Source organism: Triticum dicoccoides, chromosome 4A (genome assembly GCF_002162155.2).
Source record: "Triticum dicoccoides isolate Atlit2015 ecotype Zavitan chromosome 4A, WEW_v2.0, whole genome shotgun sequence".
Classification (NCBI taxonomy): Eukaryota; Viridiplantae; Streptophyta; class Magnoliopsida; order Poales; family Poaceae; genus Triticum; species Triticum dicoccoides.
In genome coordinates, this window is record NC_041386.1 from 300,237,783 (window position 1) to 300,257,118 (window position 19,336).

Here is a 19,336-nt window from a genome sequence, read left to right on the forward strand (position 1 = left end):
ACGCCCGAGTACTTTTCCCTGTGGTTTCAAAATTTGACGGATTTATCCGAACTTGATGGTTTTATCCGAATACTGCTTTCTTGTTTTTGGAACACTTTGCGTGACTGGATTTTTTGACTTAGGCGAAGCTGGTTCGCAGCGAAGCCTCCGAGTAAGAGGATTGCTCTCCACCCGGAGTAGTTTTGAAACTTAGGCGAAACTGGTTCGCGGCTAAGCCTCCGAGTGGGAGGGTCTCTCTCGACTCGGAGCAGTTTTTAACTTAGGCGAGTACGGGGTCGCGGCTAAGCTCCTGAGTGGGAGGATCGTTCTCCACTCAGAGAAGTTTTTAACTTCGGCGAGTACGGGGTCCTAGCTAAGTTCCTGAGTGGGAGGATCGCTCTCCACTCGGAGTAGTATTTAACTTAGGTGAGTACAGGGTCACAGCTAAGCCTCCGAGTGGGAGGATCACTCTCCACTCGGAGTAGTGTTTAACTTAGGCGAGTACGGGGTCGCAGCTAAGCCTCCGAGAGGGAGGATCGCTCTCCACTCGGAGTACTTCTTAACTTAGGTGAGTACAAGGTCGCAACTAAGCCCCCGAGTGGGAGGATAGCTCTCCACTTCGAGTAGTTTTCAACTTAGGCCAGTACGGGGTCACAGCTAAACCTCGGAGTGGGAGTATCGCTCTCCACTTGGATTAGTTTTTAACTTCGGCGAGTACAGGGTCGCAGCTAAGCCTCCGAGTGGGAGGATCGCTCTCCAGTCGCAGTTGTTTTTAACTTAGGTGAGTACGGGGTCGCAGCTAAGCCTCCAAGTGGGAGGATCGCTCTCCACTTAGAGTAGTTTTTAACTTAGGCGAGTATGGGGTCGCAGCTAAGCCTCCGAGCGGGAGGACCGCTCTCCACTCGGAGCAGTTTTTAACTTAGGTGAGTACAAGGTCGCAGCTAATCCCTCGAGTGGGAGAATCGCTCTCCAATCGGAGTAGTTTTGAAACTTAGGCGAAACAAGTTCGCAGCTAAGCCCCCCAGTGGGAGGATCGCTCTCCACTCCGAGCAGTTTTTAAACATAGCAAAACTAGTTCGCAGCTAAGCCACCCACTAAGGGATTTGAACACATGTTTTTGCAAAAACAATCATTATGGGACTGCAGGTGTCATGTCCTGATAAAATGAACTAAGAGTACTCTTATTACATCTCGACGATCCGAGTGTTAAGTATAAAATAAGCGGAGAAGATCAGTATTCCTGGCACACAACTCATCAATCTTCTTTGCAAAGTTGTAGAGGTGGTAGGCTCCATTGTGTAGCACCTTAGTGATGAGGAAGGGGCCTTCCCACACGGGGGCAAGCTTGCGAGGCCTTTGCTGATCCACTCAGAGCACTATGTCTCCATATTGAAATGCTCGACCCTTGACGTTCCTAGCATGGAACGGACGGAGATCTTGTTGATAAATAGTCGACCGAATGAAAGCCATCTCTCGCCCTTCTTCCAGGAGGTCCACTGCGTCATGACGTGCTTGTTCTGCCTCAGCTTCTGAAGAAAGTTCCACTCGAGGTACATTGTGAAACAAATCATTTGGAAGCACAGCTTCAGCTCCGTATACCATGAAGAAAGAGGTTCGGTTACTGGACCGATTGTGAGTCGACCTCAACCCCCACAGAACAGATGGCAGTTCAGTTACCCACGCCCCAGCTGCGTGTTCGAGGTTGCGCATGAGTCGAGGTTTCAAGCCTTGGAGGATCAGACCATTTGCTCTTTCAGCTTGACCATTCGACTATGGATGTGCAATGGATGCGTAATCCACTCAAGTGCCCTAGGAGGTGCAATACTATCTGAACTCTTCCGATTCGAAGTTTGAGCCATTGTCTATGATAATGCTGTGCGGGACCCCGTACCGGAAAACTATCTCTTTCACAAACTTGATGGTTGTCTTTGAATCCAACTTGTGGATAGGCTTGGCTTCGATCCACTAGGTAAACTTGTCGACTACCACGAGCAAGTGAGTGAAACCACTTCTGCCATTCCGGAGTGGCCCTATCATGTCCAGTCCCCACACAGCAAATGGCCAGACGAGTGGAATGGTATTCAAGGTGGATGCGGGCTTGTGGGACATGTTCGAGTAAAACTGGAAAACTTCACACTTATCAACGATCTCTTTTGCAACTTCATTGGCCCGTGGCCAGTAGAACCCTACTCGGTATGCTTTGGCCATGATGGTCCGAGAGGACGCATGGTGACCATAGGTCCCTGAGTGCATCTCATCCAATATCAATGAACCCTCCTCAGGAGAGATACATCACTAAGCCATGCCAGTAACACTTTCTCTGTAGAGCTGTCCGCCTATTACTGTGAAGGCCTTGGACCTGCAGACGGTCTGACAGGCTTCAACTTCATCCTCAGGAAGATCCTGTCCGAGCAAGTATGCGGTATACGGCACTGTCCAGTCGGCGGTGATAACCAGAATCTCCATAACTAGATCGATAACTACTGGAACCTCGACTTCATCGGATTGGTAGGACTTATTGGCTGGGGAGGCTCTTCAATAAAGGGATCTTCTTGCATGGATGGGGAATGGAGATGCTCAAGGAACACATTGTTGGGGATAGATTTCTGAGTGGATCCTATTTTTGCCAGTTCATCAGCTGCTTGGTTCTTCATTCGAGGAATGTGGCGGAGCTCCAATCCTTCAAACTTCCTTTCCAATCTCCTCACTGCATTGCAGTATCTGGTCATGCCAGGATTCTTGACATCCCACTCCATCATCACCTCATTAACTACCAAATCCAAGTCACCGTAGACCATCAGGCGACGGATGCCGAGTGAGATGGCCGTACGCAACCCGTAGAGAAGTGCTTCGTACTCAGCTTCATTATTGGAGGAATCAAAGTGAATCTAGAGGAGATAACTGAGTTTATTGCCTCTTGCAGACACCAGGACGACTCCGGCACCAGAACCATTTTACATCTTGGATCCATCAAAGAACATGGTCCAGTGTTCCGACTGAACTTGAGTCTGGTGCTGTTGCTCAATCCACTCAGGCAAGAAATCTGCGATTGCTTGAGACTTGATCGCCTTTTTTGCTTCAAACTTGTTATCGAGAGGAAGAAGTTCAATTGCCCACTTAGCCACTCGATCGGTTGCATCTCAATTGTTCAAGATTTTAGACAATGGAGCGTCGCTCACGACTGAAACCGAGTGATCTTGGAAATAATGTGCAACTTTCTTCTCAGTCAAATAAATTCCATAGACAAGCTTTTGGTAATGCGGATACCTTTGCTTGGATGGAGTCAAGACTTCAGATATGTAATGGGTTGAACTTTATAGGCCTTGCCTTCTTCTTCTCTCTCAACTGTGGGCACTATGCTGACAACTTGACTAGTAGCTACAATATATAACAGTAGAGGCTCTTTGCTGATCGGAGCAGCAAGCACCGGCTGGGTGGAAAGCAGGGCTTTGAACTCCACAAAGGCTGCTTCAGCTTCAGGAGTCCACTCGAATGTATCATAATTTTTCATCAGTCGGTAAAAAGGCAATTGAGGGAGTCCTGTATTAAGGGGTCCTCGGATGGTAGGGCTATGCGACATGGGCTGGACTGATGGGTCATGAAGATACGAGACAGAAGGCGTTCCCCATGGTCTGGATGGGACTCTCCTTTGCATGGGTGGCAAGCTTGGCGTTTGGATGTGAAGATTCCTTTCTCTACAAACCGACTCTGTACAACCCTAGGTACTTCCGGTGTCTATGTAAACCAGAGGGTTTAATCCATAGAGGCAATCATAATCAGATAGGCAAAACATCTAGGGTTTAGCCATTACGATCTCGAGGTAGATCAACTCTTGTAACCCCTATACTCATCAAAAGTCAATCAAGCCGGAAGTAGGGTATTACCTCCATCAAGAGGGCCCGAACCTGGGTAAACATTGTGTCCCCTGCCTCCTGTTACCGTCGATCCTCAAACGCACAGCTCGGGACCCCCTACCCGAGATCGGCCGGTTTTGGCACCGACATTGGTGCTTTCATTGAGAGTTCATCTGTATTGTCAATAGAACGATCGATGGCTCGCCTTGTAATCAGCGACAAAATCACCTATGGAAGGGCCCTAGCGCCTGGACAGATCCTCCATCTCGACAGTTTTGCCATGGGCATCCGCCCGGCCATTAAGCCCAAGGCGGCCTCTCAGATCGCCAAAAATCATCTCCACATCGACCCTGAAAGCACCGATAGGATGGATCCGGCAGATATCTCGTCTTCGAATGAACTGCTAGATCACATTGCTGCCCTTGGGGTCGCAACAGACTATGATCTGATTGGGCTTAAACCCGATCAGAGGGAAATCAGGTCCCCACCTGTCACCCACCTGGTAATAGTTGTGGAAGATCGAGGTGAGGATGCATATCCTCCTATGCTAAGAACAAACTATGTTCGGATCTCCGAGCCCTGCGAGCCGGATACCCATCTTCAGGAAGAGACCTTTTGTCCTCCGAACATAGAACCAGACGTTGAGCCTAAAAATTCCGAGGACACTCCGGATCCTGGGCCAGTAACCTTAGAAATCTTTCAAATTCCAGATTCCACAGTGGGTCAGGGCTTGGATTCAAGCCCACCCACCCACCACAAGCAATACTCTCCAAGCAACTCCGGTCCTCCGGACATATGTGACTTAATATATGTACGGCAGCAACCTCGGGAAATAATCCATCACTTTTGGGCTAGATTCAGCCGAAATCGTATACTACACTTTGCAGATTTGGCACACATAGTACAGAAGTACTGTGCAATGGAAAGTGCCTGAAATGCCCAGATAGGTCGGTGGGAACCACTGACCTTTAAGCCACCCACCGGTTGGGCAAAAAGGATGCACCCTCACGGGGCACCTGATCATCACTACACGGACAAGAAAATCAAGCCCTTAATGGGACATAGAACTTTCCTTGATGAATGGCTCGACAAGCCTTGTCAGATACACATGACGCCAACATCTGAACCAACACATAGCCTTCGGGCATGTTGGATACTCCGGCAGGTGGCTAAGAGTGGTGAAGCCATCCTCACCAACACTACCCCAGACAAGTACTCGCCGGAGGATTACGATCTCAATGTGCTTACAGTCTTTGAGACCCTTTCTCCTAACAATCGGTGCAAAAGGGCGCTCCATGACCTCGCCGAAGTAAACCAAGTAGCCACAGTCAATCCTTGGAACGACATGGCGATAACCTTCAATGCTACAGATGAACCACGGTCCCGATTGTCGATGTCAAAACGGCGGATCTTGGGTAGGGGGTCCCGAAATGTGCGTCTAAGGTCGATGTTAACAGGAGACAAGGGACATGATGTTTACCCAGGTTTGGGCCCTCTCTATGGAGGTAATACCCTACGCTATGCTTGATTGATATTGATGAATATGAGTATTACAAGAGTTCATCTACCATGAGATCGTAATGACTAAACCCTAGAGGTCTAGCTTGTATGGCTATCGTAATGAGTATCTCCCCTATCCGGACTAAGTCCTCCAGTTTATATCGACACCGGGAGGATCTAGGGTTACACAAGGTCGGTTACAGAGAAAGGAATCTACATATTCGGTCGCCCAGCTTGCCTTCCATGCCAAGGAGAGTCCCAACCGGACACGGGTGCAGTCATTGGTCTTTGCATCTTCATAGCCCATCAGTCCAGCCCATGGCTAACAAGCTGGACGTCGGAGGACCCCTTAGTCCAGGACTCCCTCAGTAGCCCCTGAACCTAGCTTCAATGACGAGGAGTCCGGCGCGCAGATTTGTCTTCAGCATTGCAAGGAGGGTTCCCTTCTTTCCGAACTCCAAGATAGTCTCCAGACGTGATGATTGTATCCGGACCTGTCACACACACCCCACACAACCGTAGAGAGAATAGTATTTCATGAATTAGATCTGCTAACAACTTTAATAATGTGACATCACGCTTTCCCGACCACTATTTTGAACCGTTTCCCGTCCCGCCATTCCATGTTTCATGGCATCATTTTTATAGGCACGTCTTGTCGAAGCAGAGATCGTGTCCCCTTATTGCGGGATTTTCATCAATACGAGCGTGGGTAACCCAACCGTCCTGTGGAGAAGATTCCTTAGTAATAGGCAGGCTCTTAGGCTTAGGAGGAGGCGTTCAATACCCGCTGCCTTTATAAAGGAACCAAGGGACGTCTTTTTTATGCCAAACTTCTCCTCGGCCTTCCCAACCTCGAGTTCTAGCACCCAAGGTTCAACTTCATTGCTTCAAGCCTCCCCATTATATCCGGACCCAGCCCTCAAGGATGATGGGTAGCTTCCTCCGTTACAAAGGAGTATATTGCAAAGCTTCGGGAAGCCAGATACTTGACCGCGGAGAAACACCACATGCTTCCTGCTCAAGGACAGGTTATTCCGACCCCCAGATCTGGCGAGAGGGTTGTATTCATCTCCCACTTCCTTCGAGGGCTAGGTTTCGCTCTTCACCCCTTCGTCCGGGGGCAAATGTTTTATTACGGACTAGATTTTCATGATCTAGCTCCGGACTCCTTCCTCCATGTCTCGGTGTTTATCATCACATGCGAGCCCTTCGGCTTATGGCTCAAGACCTTTAGTGTGAAGCCGAAGGTAATTGACGGGGAATAGGCAGAGTGTGATGGTGTTGTAGTGAGAAAACTTACCAACACTCCCTGGACAAAAGGCTCTTTCACCAAAACCTCCAACCAATGGTAGCAAGAGTGGTTCTATGTCACGGAACCCCGTAGTACCAAGTGGGCAGCTATACCTGCGTTCCATTCTGGCCCTCCGCCACATCTTGCTTCATGGATTAACAAGGGGCTGGACTGGGGATCAGTTGATGAAGTACAGAATCTACAGAGTCGCATTTGAACCCTCCTTGAGAGAGACATCGATCTTGTCAACGTGATTCAAGTGATGCTAGTTCGCCAAATCCTGCCATGCCAGCGCAGGTCTCGCCATATGTGGGAGCTTAATCTAGAAGGATCACAAACCCTCCACCACTTACTCGGCACTACGCACGAAGGGATGTGGAAGATGTTTTTTGGGAAGCGAAAATATTGGCTGGACACTACTGAGGACACTGGCCTTAACTACAACCGTTCGGATACCCCGGTAAGCACTTGTCTCCCGAACACTTTGTAATTATGCATACCATAATATGGTACTGAGCAAGCTATCTTCTTCCAGGCTTGGATAAAGAAGGCAGAACTAATTATGTGTTCGGCCCTCTTCCCGAAGGCCCCGCGAATCCTGTTTTAACAAGGATGCTGGCCCTGGCACCATTCCAGATGCCTGTGAAGGAGGGCGAGACGGAGAGTGGGAGAACCAAAGATGAACCCTATTCCAAGGGTACATCAGGCATTGTGTCCGGAGGGATCAAAATTCCCTCATCCGAAGACAAAAGTGAAGGGGGGCCACTATCTCCTCCCCCCATGGGAAGAAAAGGGCCGCCTCCGAAGATTTGGAGAAATAGGCTCCTAAGCGAGGAAAGATGCCTCTGATGGGTGGCCCGGACTTGGAGGACAACGCTGTCGCGCAATCCCATGACAAGGATAAGCTTCCGGCCGAACCTTAAGTGAACAAGAGTGTTTTAAACATGTCCCGTTCCTTTCTTGTAATCATCTAGAATATAAGTTTTTTGTAGTTCGGCATGCAGTCAACGATCCTCTTCCTCAGGGGATCTTCTCCCGGAGATGATGGAAAGCAAGATGCCTCCACCGGTCTCCTCGCCCAACAGGGCGGACGACTTCGAGGTGTCGTCATAGAGGGTCTCCCCTGATCAACAGGTGGTGAGAGGGACGACGAAGATACTACCCGAAGGTGATACATCGGTAGCCCAGGGTCTCGGGATGAACAATGAGGGTCCTGATCAGTCCGGTCTACAGCCGGATACGAATAAATGGATCCCTTCAAAGGGAGGTCGTACTCCTATAGCAGCCTCCAGAGACCAAGAGGCGCCGGAGATATTGACGAACATGTTGCGACAGGCGTCCGTCTCAGAGGAACATCGTACCTTGATGGGCACGGCGGTCCAGAAGGTCCTGTCCGCGAAAAGCGGATTGAATGAGGCCTTCGTGGGCCTACTAAGAGGCTTCGAGGTTTGCGATGTAATGTTTTCAACTATATCTTATTTGCAAAGATGCACCTCTGTATAGGTAGTAGCCCCTGAGACTCGGGTTGGCTTCCCATGGGAAGCGAACGGAGGATCAAGAAGAAATATTCGAGGAATAATCTGATTAACTTGAACACAGGCTGCTTCCCCCTGGCTACTTCCCAGACTACGGATATTACCGAGCTGCAGCGGAAGCTTGATGTGGCCGGTTATGACATTGCGTTAATCAATATGCGTCTTGACGAGGCGCAAGGTATGTATTCGGGGCAGTCCCTTCACATACATTTTTGTGATATAAGCATGATCCTGAAAGTTATATACTGGAGTATGCATGGCTGCAGATGGTGCTGCCGCCATTGAAATTCTTCGGGCAGAGCTAGCCCGGGCCAAGGAGCAGGCCCGATTTAGTAATGCGGCTGCCGAAAAGGCATCGGCTGGGCTAAAAGCCGAACAAGCTGCTCGGCACCAAGACGAGGAGAAGATATCCACGATGGTGCTTGAACTAAAAAATGCTGCTAGCTGTTGTGGACTTCTTGAGAATGAAAATGAAGCCAAAACGGCTGAACTTGACAAGGCCTTACGAGAGGCGAGAGAAGCGCGGTTTGAATCCAGAGCAGCCCGTGAGGAGATCCGGCAAGCTGGGGAGATTGCGGCTGGTAAGCCCTTTTTGTTACAAACTAAGTTCGGTGATCCGAACTATGCTCAGCTTAACCAAGTGTGGAGATCTCCGGACGAGTTTTTAGACTTGCCGAAGAGTTCTTCCAATGTGGCGTAGTTTTACCAGGTGCGAGAGGGGTATGCAACGGAGAAGCTTTTCTGGTCACAATTTGGCGCGTCGAAGCGCCCTCTGTTGCTGAATGAACAGATGTCCCAATGGGCCGAGCTTCATAGGATATCTTGTGCTGCCATGAAGAACGTGATAATCCGGTTGTGGCCAACTGAGCCTGTTCCGAATAGCTACTTTGGCTTGGTGCAGCGGCTTGTTGATGCGGTGCCACATATCGATGCTATGAAGCAGTCGGTGTGCATTGAGGTTGCACGGATGGCCTTTGCCCGTGTCAAGACATTCTAGGCGAAGATGAAGGCCATCGATGTTGCGACAAAGAGTCCACCCAAGGGCAAGGACCATTACGAACCGGAGCATTATTTTGAAGATGTCCAAGAGGCCGCCCGCTTGATAGAGGGTCAATGGTTGAAAGACATAATGTTCGAGTGAGGTGTATGAGAATTGTAAAAGACAATTTTATACTTAATCTATTTTTATATGTTGCTCGAAAAGCTTGTGTTCCTCCCGTGGGGCCGTTTTAATATAATCTGAAAGTTTTCTAGTCGTCAGCTTCAGCCCCCTCGTAGGAAGTACGGGGGTGTTCTGAAAAGCATTTGATCACTCTTGACCCAATGTCTTGGTCCATCAAGGAGGTGATAATGCGGCAAACCAGGCAATCAGACTATAGGGCGTTAACACTTTCACTTAGCCATAGGGGTTTTATAGGGGGGCTATGATATAGCCCCTGGTATGCGTACGGCTTATTCCAATATGGTGCGTTACATATATGACCTGAAAAAAGGGTCCTTCATGTAATACGGAGGGAATCGCGACAGATTCCGATAAGACATCGAGTGGTTGACTAGCTCTCGCAGCATCATGACAAATGATTTTCAGCTTGCTCTACTGAGGTGCTTGACCAGATGAACCGGAAGCACAATCGCAGTAGTTCTCCGTTTACTACCCTAGCCAATAGAGCGGAACGTAAGATAGCAAGCACATGAGCAGGGCAACCCAAACATTGACCCAAGACATGATTCGGAGCTGATGCATATAAGGCCAAACTCGCGACGCCGAAGTACGCTATAAAAGCTATTCGGACTTTGTTGGCAACTCATTTGTTCCCATACCGAGCCCCTGGCAGGTTAAGCCGGGGTATATCTGTGAAACAACCATAGGAGGCATATTCATTTGCGGAAAGACGCAGATGATTAATTCGGATAATGTTTACTGGGACCTGAGCGATATTCCAATGATTACTTGATATATATAAAGGCCACAACCCCGGCTATTTGATATGCCCTAGGTCGAAGGCGTAGGAAAAAGGAATGTTACAGGATCGAAAAAAGAGTGCGGTCTACAAAAAGTTATTTTGGACCTCCTGTCGCACGTCTGCTGGACAATGTGACTTAAGTCATCAGCGTCTGGTGGCCGGACATATGTTCCTTGGGAATTGTCGCGAGAGGCGTCTTCCAAATCTTCCCAGCTGCCAATAGAATTTTCCGGTAGACTGTTTAACCAGTACCGAGCTGGTCCTTTGAGTTCTAGTGGTAGGCATTTGATGGCATGAAGGTCATCTCCGCGAGCCATGTGGATATGGAGGAGGAAGTCCTCGATCCATACTGCAAGATCCGTTGTTCCGTCGTATGATTCAATATTCATGGGTTTGAACCCGTCTGGGAAATTCGTGCTCCATTACTTCGTCTGTGAAGCAAAGAGGGTGTGCGGCGCCTCTATGTCGGGCCACACTGCGATGTACCTCCGATGGAGTCCATTTGCGGTTTTCGGCCCGGGCGTGGCTAGGTTTGTCACGTCCGAATTGGTAGTCGTCGTCGTGTGTTGAGGCACGTCCTCGCGATCCATAGATCGATCTTGCATGTCCTGCTCTGCTGTCCAAGTCCTGTCGAAGGTTGTATGTAAAACCCTGAGCAATTTTATTCTTGCCTTCACGACGAGGTGGGGAGGTCTGGTGTTCGGCTTGAGTTGCCGCTTTATCCGGACCAAGTTGTGGTCCACCTGCCGCATTGTGCGATGATGGTACGGGCTCCAGTGCCTCGTCAACGAACTGAGGTAGCAATCTACGCTTCGGGTAGCTTTTGGCTGGGCCACTAAGGCTGTATTCTTCAGCGGCCAGGACTTCGGTCCATCTATCATTGACCAGATCTTGGTCCGCTTGAAGCTGCAGCTGCTTCTTTTTCACGCTCCTTGCAGTGGCTATTAGCAGGTGTTTGAAGCTCTCCTGCTTGAGAGGTTCCTCGGGCACGATGAAATCCTCGTTGCCAAGGCTCTCCTCTTCCTCAGAGAGTGGAAGATAATTACTGTCCTCCGAGTCTCCATGTATGGCCTGTTCATCAGGGCTAACTTGCCCATTATCCCGTTCCCCCTGTTCGGAGGTTACCTTGACGGGGTCTTCATTATTTTCGGCATCATCCAGAGTATTTTTTTTTGGGTGCCCGTACTGAAGTCTTTGGAACGTCGTGACTTAGGGCGGCATCGAGGAAGTTGGCGCTTGGGCTGTCTCTTAGGAGGTTTATCCTCAATTGGATCCTCTTTATCATCGTTGTTAGTTTTTTCAGGCGTGTCCACCATATATACATCGTAGAAAGAGGTGGTCATCCCTCGTCCAGTGAAAGGCGGGTTTTGGCTTTGCTCCTTGTCGGCATCGTCGTCCGTACTGGTGATGTCTTCGGAGACATAGTCAAGCATGTCGGTTAAATCTTCGACAGTGGCTATGAAGTGGGTGGCTGGTGGGAAGCAAAATTCCCCATTATCAGCCTCTAGTTCGAACCGTACATAGTTCGGCTGTGAGTCCCCCGCCAGTGACAAGTTCTTTAATGAGTTCAGTGCATCGCCCAAGGGCGAGTGCTGGAAGACGTCTGCGGCGCTGAACTCGAAGATCGATAAGCGATCAAGTTTGGTATCCGCGGACTCACATGGTTCGGAATTTAAACCCAGAAAAGAGTCCAGAGTTCCGGTGACACGAGTATTGCGTGACGTTAAGTCCATGTGAGGCTCCAACACCGAGGAATCTGTGGCCTCCATGGTGGGGTTGAGCCTCCATTCCTTGGATGTCGCAGTGTGCTCTGGATCTAAGGCCAGAGTGGTCACATGAGCTATCTCCAGGGTGCGGTCTAACGACAAATTTAGGTCATGTTCGTCATGGTGACCAGGAACGGTCACCGCGGTATCAAATCCAGCCAAGATCAAATCTCCACGGATGTCCGCAACATAATTGAGGCTCCCAAATCTGACCTGATGGCCAGGGGCGTAGCTATCGATCTGCTCCAGGTGGCTAAATGAGTTGGCCCGCAGCGCGAAGCCGCCAAACACGAGGATCTGTTCGGGGAGGAAGATTTCTCCTTGGACAGCGTCACTATCGACGATTGAAGGGGCCATCAAACCTTTCGTCGACAGCACAGTGGAACTCTCAATGAAAGCACCAATGTCGGTGTCAAAACCGGCAGATCTCGGGTAGGGGGTCCCGAACTGTGTGTCTAAGGTCGATGGTAACAGGAGACGAGGGACACAATGTTTACCTAGGTTCGGGCCCTCTCTATGGAGGTAATACACTATGTCCTACTTGATTGATATTGATGAATATGAGTATTACAAGAGTTGATCTACCACGAGATCGTAATGACTAAACCCTAGAGGTCTAGCTTGTATGGCTATGGTAATGAGTATCTCTCCTATCAGGACTAAGTCCTCTGGTTTATATAGACACCGGGAGGATCTAGGGTTACACAAGGTCGGTTACAGAGAAAGGAATCTACATATTCAGTCGCCCTGCTTGCCTTCCACGCCAAGGAGAGTCCCATCCGGACACGGGTGCAGTCTTTGGTCTACGCATCTTCACAGCCCATCAGTCCGGCCCATGGCTAATAGGCCGGCCGTCCGAGGACCCCTTAGTCCAGGACTCCCTCACCGATCAGTCCGAGCACCAGCCGCTCTAGTTCTGAACTATTGTGTCGTCCTCTTAGCGGTCATAATTGAATGAACCTTCGTATAGTATTCTCGTTGGATTGGGTCTAATAATAGGTGGGGTGTGCATTGGGACTGGTGTAGTTGGAAATATGGTCCGGATAATTTCGATAGTAGTTACATGAACAATCCTTTCTGGGATTGGATTAGTGAACTCTGTCAGTTGGAGCAGGGAAAGGAGCATACTTTTCTTACGCAAATAGAAAGTGCGAACAAAGTAGCCAACTTATTGAATCACCAGTATTCATATCTAGAGACATGATAACTATGGGCTTAGAGAACAAACTACACCGCCTCTATATAGGTAGATAGAGAATGCAAACGGGTTTAGGTCTTCCGGGGAAAATTGACTATCCTGATGACGAGAATACTACAACACCTTGTTTGGTTTTTGAACTTTCTAAAGAGGAAATGGGACGTTTTCAGGGGTTATGGGCTTGTCATGCGTGAGGCTCTGGCCTATCTTAATTTAACTGAAGCTTTAAAGAAGCTAAGATCTGATCTAGGTGAAAGAAAACTAAAAAAAATCGTATATAGATATTATCGAGAATGAATACCACCCCTGAGTGAGGTAGTGTTGTTTGACGTCTTGGGGCGCGCTAGCGCGCGTACTCTTCTTCTGCGAGAGTTGCTTTGTAAAATTCGCTATTCTTTGCATATATTGTGGTGTAGTTTAGCGTTTTTATCTACACCACTTTGACCATCCCAGAACCTCTCGTGGAAACTCACCATTTCATTATAATTCATAGATGATATGTATACGAGGAGATTAGCTGCTCAGGATAATGAACTCGAAGCCGAAATAGGTTCTGAAATCAGGAAAATCCTCCAAGATGGTTTAGAGAATAATGATTACGAACGAGCGTATCTGTTTTGGGATATGCTAATTGCAAGTGTGGGCTTCAAAACGAATGATACTAAAACAAATCAATATAAATACTAAAGTTTTCCTTTGCTCTAAGGTTGCAAGTAAACAGTTAGTATACAAAACCTATAAATATGGTAGGGGTGGTATGACTTTGCAGGAACATTTCACTCTTGAAAAGCAAGATATGCCTTCCAAATCTTCGAGTCAAATTAGACCTTGTTTGACAAAACCTTGCCCTTTTTTGTATATTGTCCTCCAATTTCAACCATTTGATTATGCAAATCCATAAATATGAAGGAGATCACACGTAGTACTGACCGCAAGCAGCAGATCACACTACTGCTTGTTGATTCAATCTATCACACTTACCACAACCCAATTGTGGACGGCTTTCGGCTAACTAAAGTGCTCATGGACGGTGGAAGCGGATTAAACCTCATTTATGAGGACATGCTCAACAAAATGCAAATGGACAAGAACCGCATCGAGCAGAGCAGTAGAACCTTTCGAGGCATTATTCCTAGTCGAGAAGCACGATGTTCCAGAAAAATTAAACTAGATGTAGTATTCGGCACGCCTGAGAACTATAGGTACGAAGAGTTAATCTTCTAGGTGGCACCGTTCAACAGTGGATATCACACCCTATTGGGGCAAGACGCATTCACACACTTTCAAGCTACACCTCATTACGGGTACATGAAGCTCAAAATGCCTGGGCCCAACGGAGTCATCACTATCGCTAGTGATCCGGACATAGCACTTCGTGCCGAAAACAAAACCGCATCCCTGGCCCTCGAGGCACTATCTAAAGCCATCACGACCGAGGAGCTCACCACTCTGCGCTCTACAGTGGATACAGATGACGTATTTCTTGATAAGAGGCCTAAATCCACTTCTTTCAAGCCAGCAGACGAAATAGTCAAATTCCAGGTCCACCCGACGGATCCTAATAAAACAGCAGCCATCGGAGCACAGCTGGATCTGACGATCGATGCCGCTCTAAGAGCATTCTTGTGCGAGAATTGGGACATCTTCGCCTGGCACCCTTTGGATATGCCAGGAATCCCACGCAAACAGGCCACACATAGCCTCGACATAATAAAGGGGTTCAAGCCAATCAAGCAGACGCTTCAGTGATTTTCCAAACACAAGCAACAAGCTATGGGGGAGGAGCTAGCCAAACTACTTGAAGCCGGGTTTATTCGAGAGATAAAACACCCGGATTGGCTCGCAAACCTGGTCATGGTGCCAAAGAAGGACAAATCCTGGTGCCTTTGTGTCGGTTTCAAAGACCTCAAATAAAGCCTGCCCTAAGGACCCCTTCCCACTACCCCGCATTGACCAGGTCATCAACGCAACTAGAGGACACGATTCATTATGTTTCCTTGATGCATACTCCGGATACCATCAAATTAAGATGAAGGAATCCGATCAAGCCGCCACGGCATTCATTACCCTGTATGGGCCTTTCTGCTTCAATAGTACGCCTTTCGGACTAAAAAACACTGGTGCCACCTACCAACGCATGATTCAAACATGCCTGGAAAAACAAATTGGCAAGACGGTGGAGGCATACGTACATGATGTAGTCATCAAAACTAAACATGTCGAATCTTTGGTGGAAGATTTACGTCTTACATTCGACAACCATCGAACATATGACACACGACTTAATCCGGAAAAATACGTTTTCGGCGTTCCGGCCGCAAAGTTACTCGGGTTCATCATTTGCAATAGAGGAATCGAGGCAAACCCGGCCGAAATCTGAGCCTTGTCACAATTGGCAATTCCAACAGACCTAAAGCAGGTCCAAAAACTAGCTAGATGCATGGCAGTCTTGAGCCGCTTTATCTGCAGATTAGGAGAGAAGGCGCTGCCGCTATATCGCCTGCTTTGACGTACCGACCACTTTGAGTGGACGGATGCGGCAACAACCGGGTTGGAAGAAATAAAAGCTCTACTAGCAAACAACCTAGTGCTTGCCGTGCCTAACATCGGCGAACCCATGCTACTATACATATCTGCAACTCACCAGGTGGTGAGCGCAGTACTCCTCGTTGAACGAGAGGAAGAGGGACATAAATTCCCACTCCAGAAACTCGTATACTACATATCGGCAGTTCTCACACCATGTAAATCCCGTTACCCGCACTATCAAAAGATAGCGTATGTAGTTTTCATGGAATCTCGGAAGCTGAGACACTACTTCCAAGAGTGCTCGATCACGATGGCCCCGAGGTACCACTCAATGATATCATATATAATCAAAATGCCACCGGCCGCATTGCAAAATGGACCATCAAGCTCCTACCATTCGAAATAATGTACAAACCACGCCGGGCCATTAAATCTCAGGTGATGGCCGACTTCGCCGCCGAATGGACAGAAGCCGAACTCCCCAAAGAATACGGTACATACTCCAACTAGGTGATGTACTTCGACAACTCTAAAATGTTAGCCAGATTGGGGGCTGGTGTCATCTTAACATTCCCTACAGGGGACACAGTCTGTTACGTATTGCAAATCATGTACACAGACTCCAAAAATGCAGCTGTCAGATTTGGGTTCCAACAAAACCCTTGAGGTTCGAACATGGGGGTGCGCACGAAGATCTCTCCCCCCTCTCTAGCTCGCACACATCATCATCTCACAGCCTACCTCGACGGACCCAAAGAATAAGAGACACAAGAGTTTATACTGGTTCGGGCCACCGATGTGGTGTAATACCCTACTCCAGTGTGGTGTGATGGATTGACTCTTGGGCTGAGGATGAATAGTTACAAGGGAAGAACAGCCTCCTGAGGAGAGGTGTTCTTGTGCTAGGTGAGTTTGAGTGGTTGAGGATGATCTGGATGATCTGGATCTTCTCTCTCCTATGGTGGTGGCTAGTCCTATTTATAGAGGCCTTGGCCCTCTTCCCAAATATTGAGCGGGAAGGGATCCCACAACGGCCCAATTCGAAGGGAGACAACTAGTACAAGTTATCCTGACTAAAGGTGGTCTTCGCCTGCCAAAGGGTCTGGTGGTAACGCCGTCTTGGGCTCCATAGTGATGTCCGTCCTGCCGTCCTGCTGATCTTGGTGTTGTTGCACCGATATGGAAACCTTTGCCTGATGCCTCGGGACTCCTCGCCAGCGCTTGCCTCTTTAGCACCAAAGTGGAAACAAGGACACTACGCACGCTGGCGCCCGCCTGGCTCTAGTCGTCATGGCCTGTGTCATAGAAACCTCGCGAGGTGTCCCTTGCCTTGATCTCTCCACCCGTTGCGAGCCTGCCTAGTGAAGCTGCCCCCGAGGAGGTCTTGTGTCATCCGCCTCGTGAGGCTTGGCCCCTCGCAAGGGTCTTGAGTGTTTGCTGGTGAAGATGGGCCGTACAGGGCCGCTGGTGGAGCCACGCCACGGGCCGCAGGCAGGCAAGTCTGGGGACCCCCGTTCCCAGGACACCGACAATAGCCCCCGGGCCCAAGGCGCGCTTGGACTTGGCTTCAAGGCAAAGCCAAAGGGCAAGTGCGGAGCGCCGCGGGCCCCAACAGCTTGTGGCCACGCTTGACACATGGCGATTGATTGGACGTGGGCGTCTCCGCTTCCCCATGTTGCCTCGGCAACTGCCCGTCTGACAAAAAGGCTGGTGTGGGCAACGCTTGCCTTCATTGTTTTCCTTCGTCTCGCTCCATATCCCCTTTCTTGCTCCTTGCTTCCGAAATCTCCAGATCTGCTTCAATCCCCTTCCGAGCTTCTGACCAATGGTGCCCCAAAAGGCCAAGGCTGTTTCGCCGCCTGCCTAGTACGAGCCGGCTCTGGACGCGCCCAATGTCTCGGAGAAGAACCTCGTCGCCACGCGCCTACTGACGGTGGGGGAGCACAATGAGAAGGGGAAGACTGAGCTCCAGGCTGGCTCCGCCGAGACGAAGGCTCCGAAGAGCTCCTTCTGCCCCGTCTTTATGAGCAGTGTCGTCGCGGGCCTGGTTCCCCCTTCTCCGTCTTCTTATATGTCGTCCTCCACCATTACAAGTTGCAGGCCTTCCATCTTCATCCCAACTCCGTTCTTCTCTTGTCGATCTTTGCCTTCTACTGTGAGGCGTATGTCGGGGTGATGCCGTCCGTGGCACTGCTGCACCACTTCTTCTTCCTCCGAATCAAGTACGGTCACACCTCTGGTTGCGCCAACTTCGTCGCAGCCGGCAAGGCCAACGCGATCTCGAAAGTTGGAAAGAAGGCCGATGGCTTCAGGAGCAAGTGCGTCATGATGGATGCTAAGTATGTCCACCCGCGGTTGAAGTTGCCGACGAAGATGCCCTAGTCTGACGAGGGGTGGTCCCGCGCGAAGCTTACCGACGACTAGGAGAAGTCGGTGCTAGAGAAGATGACCACCGACCTGAGGCCGGGCAACGTGAAGGCGGCGAAGCTGACAGGGGCCATGCTCATGAGAGAATTCCTCACACTGCAAGTGGCTCCTCTCCAGGCGCACTTGCACCCCTTGTGGATGCTTGGGGTGGAGAAGACAAGCTTCGCTTGAGTCCGGAGGCCTTGTCTAAAGAGAAGCTGGTTGTGGCTCTCCGCCTCTTGGTCGGGGACGACCAAGAGTATCTGCCGAGTGGCCACATTCCCTTGTTCCTTCATAAGGACGGGGCGCAGGTCGTGGCTGCCATGCCCATCTTTGATGGGTGCGGCCTGGTGCCGCCAGCGCCCCCTGTGGTCCCGGTGGCGATGGCGCCGGTGGACGTGTCTTCTGGTGATTCCCGCATGGAGGGGGAAGAGGAGGAGGGTGAGGAGCGCGACTCGTAGGCGACCCCCAAGGGGATGGGGTAGACCTCCCCCTTGCGCAAGGCCGACATCCTCCGCACCCTTCCTGATGACGATGACGAGGCTGGCATCCTCCCGGAGAGAGAGGAGCGGTCCGTGGTTCCGACGCGGGACAGGTTAGCGCTGATCTCCCGAGATGACGCTCCTTCTCTGACTTCACTTGGAGCTACTTCTGGCCCATCCGCTGCCCCCTCTTCCACTGTTGGAGCCCACGCGCCTGCGCCTCAGGCCGCGAGGCTCTCGGGCTTCAAGCTTACAAAGCGGAGGGACTACACCGCAGTTGACCAGTAAGTGTTCTTGTCTTGTTTTGTTCTTGCTTCTGCTGCCTTACCCTTGACGCTTCTCCGTTGTGCAAATAGGCCGACGCCCGCGGCGAAGAGGAGGAAGGAGGACGAGGTGGCGCTGCTCGAGACCAGATCGCCTATGATAGCCGCACCCCTCACCATGGATAAGGGCAGCGATGGCGCTCGCGCTTCTCCGGCCCGATCATCCTCGCGAGGTTTGGGGGAGCATCCTCGGGAGGAGTCAGCCCCCGTGGCCCCGCTGGCTCCGGATGTGCCAACGCCTCGCTCGGTCACCGAGATCCCCAAAGCTCAGGAGCATCCTTCCTCCCTGGCCATGGTGACGACGTCGCCTCCTCCCCCTTTTGCTGCACTACTATCTCTGGATCCTTCGGCCTCCCCTGATGTTCTGGAGCACGCTCTTTCTGCGATGACCCTGCTGCGAGAAGATCTTCAAGGCACTGGTCGTCGCCTAGTGGCTGGGTGCCTGGAGCTGGTCTCTAGCTGGCTTCACTCCAATGTGTCTATCCAGGCGACACTGAGCTAGGCTG

The 19,336-nt window shown here is 50.2% G+C and overlaps 1 pseudogene; it reads left to right on the forward strand.

Annotated features, from left to right (window-relative positions):
- Nucleotides 1–18,486, forward strand: part of LOC119283503 — a 54,626-nt pseudogene extending 36,140 nt beyond the window's left edge.
- Nucleotides 18,487–19,336: the final 850 nt, after the last annotated feature.